Here is an 8,482-nt window from a genome sequence, read left to right as displayed (position 1 = left end):
GGTGATCACACCAGATACTGACTGGTTTTCTGATCCAAGCCCCAACTTTTTATTAAAGGTATGTGACCAACAGATGCATATCTGTATTCCCAGTTATGTGAAATCAATAGATTAGGGCCTAATGAATTTATTAAAATTGAATGATTTCCTTATATGAACTGTAACTCAGTAAAATCTTTGAAATTGTTGCATGTTGCGTTTATATTTTTGTTCAGTGTAGAATTATTATTATAGGCCTACAGTAATTCTCATGATGGAGGATTGTTGTCATTATTTTAATGAACAATAAAAATGTTAATTTATATTTCTCTTTATTTAACCTTTGTCTTCCAAACACCTGAAACATAGCAATAGAACAAATTATAATTAATTCTATGCTATGAACAAGCATGCAAGTGAACACTTTGCGTCCATTCTAAAGGGTGTCAGTCTAGACCTACTGTACACTGAGTGGACAAAACACTAAGAACACCCTCCCCTAAGATCAACCCTCTGAATGGCACAAGCATTTACAAGCATTTCGCTACACTTGCAATAGCATCTGCTAAACATGTGTATGCGACCAATAACATTGGTTATATTCAATTAAACAATTTCCTTCCAACCAGTCTCTCAACATGTTCTTTCACTAGTGTGGTGGGTTTGACAATCATAGCAACCGACCTTAATGATCAAATGAATAGGTAGAAATCAGGCCTCTTCACACCCCCTCAACTATACAGTGAGAATTTGGGCTGATTAACCGACCTGCCGGTTATTTTTTTGTTTTTAAACAACTAATTGACCAAGGTCCATTCAATTATTTTAATTGCATTTCTTTAGATCAAGCCCAAACTGTGTGATGTAGTAGAGATTTGTAGTTTCTAACAGGCCAATATTCGACAAAGTTTAGCACAGAAAACGTGGTAATTAACTACAATGACCATAATCCATTGCGTGCCTACTTGTCCAGTCTGAGACAGAGAGAAGAGACTGAAGAACATACAATCAAGAGGGTCTTTACCTGAGAATACATGACCTAAGATTGATAGTGGTATTCAGCATTCATAAAAGTGTGCCTTATTTACCTTGAAGAACTACTAAAATATAGATTTTGTCATGAGATGATGACTTGGAATTAAATCATATTTATCGAATAAGCCTAAAACAAATGTAATATACACAACTTAAATATTTAATTAAAATTAAGTGAATAAGTGATAAGCAGTAATGGACAGTCACTACCATCATGGGACTTTAATGAATTGTTTTATTCTGAATGCATAGTGCATTTAATGTCTAAAAAAATTATTGACATCAAAAACCAGGATAATCTTTAAAAAAAACAAAAGAAAATCCTTAGAGCTGAAATATCATTAGGTGACAGTCATTTTATCTGGTATTCCACTCTATAATTAACAGTCCTATATCAAAAGAAAGCTGTCGTCATTCAATGCAGCTTTTCAGTCTTGTCAACAGATGTTAGTAAACCCCTTTATTGTTCCTATACATGGAACAAAAATATAAACGCAACATGCAACAATTTCAATTTTTCTATTGAGTTACGGTGCATATACGATTCAGTCAATTGAAATAAATTAATTAGGCCTTAATCTATGGATTTTACATGACTGGGCAGGAGAGCCGCCATGGGTGGGTCTGGAAGGGCATATGCCCATGCACTGGGGAGCCAGGTCCAGCCAATCAGAATTAGTTTCCCCCCACAAAAGGGCTTTATTACAGACAGAAATACTCCTCAGTTTCATCAGATGTCCAGATGGCTGGTCTCAGACGATCTAGCAGGTGAAGAAGCTGGATGTGGAGGTCCTGGGCTGGCGTGGTTACACGTGGTCTGCAGTTGTGAGGCCAGTTGGACGTACTGCAAAATTCTCTAAATTGATTAAATTCTCGGCCAACAGCTCTGGTGGACATTCCTGCAGTCAGCATGCCAATTGCACGTTCCCTCAAAACTTGAGACATCTGTGATATTGTGTTGTGTGACAAAACTGCACATTTTAGAGTGGCTTTTATTATCTCAGCATCAGGTGCCCCTGTGTAATGATCTGACTGTTTATTCATCAGCTTCTTGACACTCCATCCACCTGACAGGTGTGGCATATCTTGGCAAAGGATATGCCACTAACAGGGATGTAAACAAATGTGTGCAAAACATTTTAGATAAATATGCTTTTTTTGTGTTTTATAGAAAAATTCAGGGATCTTTTATTTCAGCTCATGAAACACTTGACATGCTGCATTTATATTTCTGTTCAGTATAATAAGCCAAGGTGTAATCATTGGAGACTGCGTGCCTCTCTCTCTCTCTGTTATCCAATCATTGACATTACTGCCCACGCCCTCAGCAGAAAAAGGTTCAAGAAGTTCAAGGCAGGACAGCCAATGCGATTGCAATCTCCCTCTCTCTCGCCCTTGAGCAAGGCACTGAACCCTAACTGCTCCTGTAAGTCACTATGGGTAACAGCGTTTGCTAAATGACTCCAATGTAATAAACAGTTGGACGTTCTTCAAATAACAGCTAATGAACAACTTAAGCGATTCCTCCGCTACACTACTACCTTTACTTAATTTGTTTCCTGTCAGTGCTAAAAGGTTCAACTCAAAAGCTCATTCACTCAAGAAAGGAAAAAAAATGGACTATGTTTATCAGACATCCTTGAGACCAACTAGGAGTCAGAGTCATATGTAGTTTAAATACAAGTCTGTAACTTTTCCCGGACTCTCCCACTCACTCCTTGATACTCTGAATTTCCGTCTGTGACGGAAAACTACGTCACGTTGTCTCATGAAGTCTACATCAACAGTTGGTAGCTCTAATAGTTATAATATAAAGCCCTGACTGAAATGCAAATACTGTTAGCACACAAGAGAAAGTAGTTATGACCGATACACTCAATATACGTTAATCCATCAGTCAGAAAAGTAAAAAAAAAAAAAGGGGAATATACTGAAAACGGGGTATATATAAAAAACACTCAGACACAAGATGCAACAAAAACTGTTTATCCATCAGTGAAAGATAAAAAAATAATATAAAACAAAAAAAAAATCCCTAAAACTCATTACTTATCATGGAGACACAGTTTCCTGAACGATCATATAACATTACTATCCATCTGCTCATAGCATGTACATATAGACTGTATGCAGTGCCTTTGGAAAGTATTTAGACCCTTTGACTTTTTCCATATTTTGTCACGTTACAGCCTTATTCTAAAATGGATTAAATAAATACAAATCCTCAATCTACACACAATTCGCCATAATGACAAAGTGAAAACAGGTTTTTAAAAATGCTTGCAAATATATATTTATTTTAATTTTAAAAAAAAGCTGAAATACATTCACATAAGAATTCAGATCCTTTGCTATGAGACTCGAAATTGAGCTCAGGTGCATCCTGTTTCTAATGATCATCCTTGAGATGTTTCTACAACTTGATTGGAGTCCACCTGTGGTAAATTCAATTGATTGGACATGATTTGGAAAAGCACACACCTGTCTATATAAGGTCCCACAGCTGACAGTGCATCAGAGCAAAAACAAACCATGAGGTGAAAGGAATTGTCTGTAGAGTGCCGAGACAGAATTATGTCAAGGCACAGATCTGGGGAAGGATACAAAAACATTTCTGCAGCATTGAAGGTCCCCAAGAACACAATGGCCTCCATCATTCACAAATGGAAGAAGTTTGGAACCACCAAGACTCTTCCTAGAGCTGGCCACTAGGCCAAACTCAGCAATCGGGGGAGAAGGGCCTTGGTCAGGGAAGTGACCAAGAACCCGATGGTCACTCTGACAGAGCGCCAGAGTTCTTCTGTGGAGATGGAGAACCTTCCAGAAAGACAAGCATCTCTGCAGCACTCCACTAATCAGGCCTTTATGGTAGAGTGGCCAGACGAAAGCCACTCCTCAGTAAAAGGCACATGCCAGCCCTCTTGGAGTTTGCCAAAAGGACCCTCAGACCATGAAACAATATTCTCTGGTCTTATGAAACCAAGATTGAACTCTTTGGCCTGAATGCCAAGCATCACATCTGTAGGAAACCTGGCACCATCCCTACGGTGAAGCATGGTGGTGGCAGCATCATGCTGTGGGGATGTTTTTCAGCAGCAGGGACTGGGAGACAACGACCCTAAGCACATAGACAAGAACGCAGGAGTGGCTTCGGGACAAGTCTCTGAATGCCGAGTGGACAAGCCAGAGCCCGGACTTGAACCCGATCTAACATCTCTGGAGATACCTGGAAATATCTGTGCAGCGACGCTCCCCATCCAATCTGACAGAGCTTGAGAGGATCTGCAGAGAAGAATGGGAGAAACTCCCCAAATACACGTGTGCCAAGCTTGTAGCGTCATACCCAAGAAGGCTCGATGCTGTAATCGCTGCCAAAGGTGCTTTAACAAAGTACAGAGTAAAGGGTGTGAATAATTATGGAAATGTGATATTTCAGTTTATTTTAATAAATATGCAAACATTCCTAATAACCTGTTTTTTTATTTTTTTGCTTTGTCATTACAGGCTATTGTGAGTACATGAGATTTTTTTCTTTGTAAATCCATACAAATGCACTGTATACCTGTGTTATTTATCCATGGCAATGTTAATATTTACCTCAATTCAAGTCATTGCTATATCTATACTTATGTTATTATAGTACAGGATACATATTAAAACACATACAGAAGGGAACCAGGGTAGATCATGGTCAATGAAGAAATGGCTGTGGAACAACATACATGACCCAACAACAATATGGCTGACTGTCAAAAAGGACTGCAGTTCTGGTCACTGGGTGTGTCCCTGAAATGGAACCCTATTGTCTATATAGTGCCTTACTTCAGACCAGGTCTGCATTTAAAATGGCACCCTATATATAGTGCATGAGAAGTAGTTCACTATCGGGAATGGGCTTTGGTTAAAAAAGAAGTGCACTACATAGGGAATAGGTGCCATTTGAGAGATAACAAATCTACAGAGCATTGTAAAATGGTAAACTTGGACACATTTGTATTTAACATCAATTACCACACATACTGTTATGTGACTTTATGTACACAACATTGCACACGGTCTGATCTTGACTCACGAATTCACCAAAACCACACCTATTGACTTACTACACACAGAGAAACGTTGTTTTGTTCTGTTGCACGTACTAGAATACACAGTAAAGAACCAAGGCTTCTGTCCACCTAACAGAGCATGTTACTACAGATGGACATGGGGTTAAAGATTGTAGCCTGGTTAAACCAGACACTCACCACTAACACTGGTGAAACGTAATGACATCCGGTTCAGATGCCAGGCTAAAAGGATTATAGTCTACCGGATAGGTTATACTAATGTGATTTTTCTGGTGCAATATTAATTCATTACAACACACCCTATCATCTGGGTGGTGCCTATATATATATATATATATATATATATATATATATCAATTTACAAACATACATTAGGTCCACTGATGCTCATCATTTTATGATTACAAGTTGATCTGTAAATTCACGTTTACGTTGCATGTGAAAGTGAATACAGCAAGCACTGAGGTTGAAATTCCAGTTTTAGTGAATAGTTCTCTGTGCCTCGAATAAAACACATTAAAAGCCTTTACAAACATATAATACCAACAACCAGAGAGACAAAGAACTGAGCTGCATTCACACACACACATCATAGAAAATATACAGGGGAAAGGCAGGTCTGTACAACCCCCCCCCCCCCAAAAAAAAAAAAAAAAATTGAGAAAAATTTAAAGAAAATCATGTTGAATATCATCACACAATCAGACAAGACAATTCACAGGATTTTGAAAAAAACTGTCGTTCATGTACACATTCACATTTGTTTCAAGTCTAATACTGTATACACATTTTTGTAATATCTATCTATTCATTAAATAATTCTTCATTTAAGAGTTATTTTGAGACTAAAGACAAAGGCTAGATAGTTATTTTCTTCCAGTTTCAGTTCATAAAATGAGATATTTGTGTTAACAATTTTTTTTTAATATATATATACCATTTCACATCTATACTCATGGGTTCTGACTAGAGGGAGTACACCTACGAGCCGGTAGCAGGTTAGGTTAATTTACACAGCAGGTTAGGAGACTGAGGTTATGGTTAGGAAAAGGGTTAGCTAAAAAGCTCTCCTAACCTGCAACGAAAATGTCACTTCCGGTCGTAGCCGTACTCCCGCTAGTCATAACCACACTCATGTACTAACGTTGACAACCACATTTATGTTTTCACTCGTCAAGGTTAAAATCCACCATTACCCAGAGTAAAACTGATTGTTGTGACGTCACCAATGACACCATTACAACCAGCTTTGTCCCCCCCCCCGGGTAATATGGTCATTTTTTTGTTGTTGTTGCTGCATTCGCTTCACAGGGGTTCACTTTAGGATTAGTGAGAGGATTGACCAATGGGAATAAACGTTCATAACATCTACTAACAGCAAATACAATATCTTCAAATGGGGAATGAAGACTACATTTACAACTTAATTCTTAACTGGGTTACAGTTGCCATACTTACTTGGAATGTTCCATCCTATGCGAACCTGAACACTGTAAGTGTGTGTTTTAAATGACTTGTTATTATTAAAACACCTATTCTTTGTTTCACTGATAGTCAATAGCATAATGACTGTTAAAAAAATAAAAATCCCCATAACCTGAAACGTAAAATGGTAAGGAACTAGTAGACATTTCTAACATGGCTTTGTTATGACTTGTGACGGGAGATGAAGAAGCCAACAGCAGTCTGGTATTTCCACTACATTGACATGTAGCTATTAGCTATCCATCAACTAGGTAAGATCTAAACACACAGACTAGAAATAGACTTCTATTGTATTTCTATCCATTTCTATGTCTAAAACAAGGTAGATGGATATCACACCTTTCCTGAGAATCTAAATAAAATTCAACATGGACAAAATTGCGCTAATCCTTTTTTAAATACGATTAAAATAAGATTTTCCTGCATTTTTTTTGTCATGTCCACGTGACCAAACTGTATCCTTTATAATAATACAGCACTGCAAAAACAAGTATAAACTGTTTCTCAAAAAAACATCACAATCCTACTAGTTTCTGCTAAGCTCCTTCCATAAAATAAAAACATCCTTCCAAAAGCAATGAGAGATCACTCACTAAAACCCGTAATATTTTCTGAAACATGTCATTGGCTCTAGTAAGACTGTTATTATATTCTTCTATTCAAAGCGAATCAGAATTACGGGGCAGCGCAAGTGTCTGTCTTGCACATGGAAGCAGAGAAATTCAGCTTGCGTGGTTAACTATGTGTAATAGTAACTATGTGCATGGTTAAAGTGTTGGTCCGTGCTAGCGGATAGATGTGGGAGTTCAGTCAAACATAATATTCCTACGCTTAGGGGGAACCTTTTGAAACAAAATGAAAACATTACATCATATTCTGAATTGCACCCTAAAGTGTGAATTTTGTTCTCATTTGATGATCATCCCTTTTCATCTCTCAGTCTGTCCCTCCCTCACCTACCCTGCGTGGTTCCGTTTTATCTCTCATGCCAACTGACAATTCCATAAGGAGTTGACGAGAAAACAGACTGGCACCCTGGCTATATCTCACCTCCCCATCTCCCACCCTCCCCTCCACCCTGGCTATATCTCACCCCCCATCTCCCACCCTCACCCTCCCCTCCACCCTGGCTATATCTCACCACCCCATCTCCCACCCTCCCCTCCACCCTGGCTATATCTCACCTCCCCATCTCCCACCCTCCCCTCCACCCTGGCTATATCTCACCTCCCCATCTCCCACCCTCCCCTCCACCCTGGCTATATCTCACCTCCCCATCTCCCACCCTCCCCTCCACCCTGGCTATATCTCACCACCCCATCTCCCACCCTCCCCTCCACCCTGGCTATATCTCACCCCCTTCTCCTCCACCCTGGCTATATCTCACCCCCACTCCCCCCCCTCACCTCCACCCTGGCTATATCTCACCACCCCATCTCCCACCCTCCCCTCCACCCTGGCTATATCTCACCACCCTCTCCTCCACCCTGGCTATATCTCACCCCCCCCCATCTCCCACCCTCCCCTCCACCCTGGCTATATCTCACCCTCCCCTCCACCCTGGCTATATCTCACCTCCCTCTCACCCTCCCCTCCACCCTGGCTATATCTCACCTCCCTCTCACCCTCTCCTCCACCCTGGCTATATCTCACCCTCCCCTCCTCCCTGGCTATATCTCACCCTCTCCTCAACCCTGGCTATATCTCACCCCCCTCTCACCCTCCCCTCCACCCTGGCTATATCTCACCACCCTCTCACACTCCCCATCTCCCACCCTCCCCTCCACCCTGGCTATATCTCCTCACCCTCCCCTCCACCCTGGCTATATCTCACCTCCCTCTCACCCTCCCCTCCTCCCTGGCTATATCTCACCTCCCCATCTCCCACCCTCCCCTCCACCCTGGCTATATCT

The sequence above is a fragment of the Salmo salar genome, chromosome ssa10 (assembly GCF_905237065.1).
Source record: "Salmo salar chromosome ssa10, Ssal_v3.1, whole genome shotgun sequence".
Classification (NCBI taxonomy): Eukaryota; Metazoa; Chordata; class Actinopteri; order Salmoniformes; family Salmonidae; genus Salmo; species Salmo salar.
The sequence above is the reverse complement of the archived record's forward strand: the minus strand, read 5'-3'. Positions refer to the sequence as shown.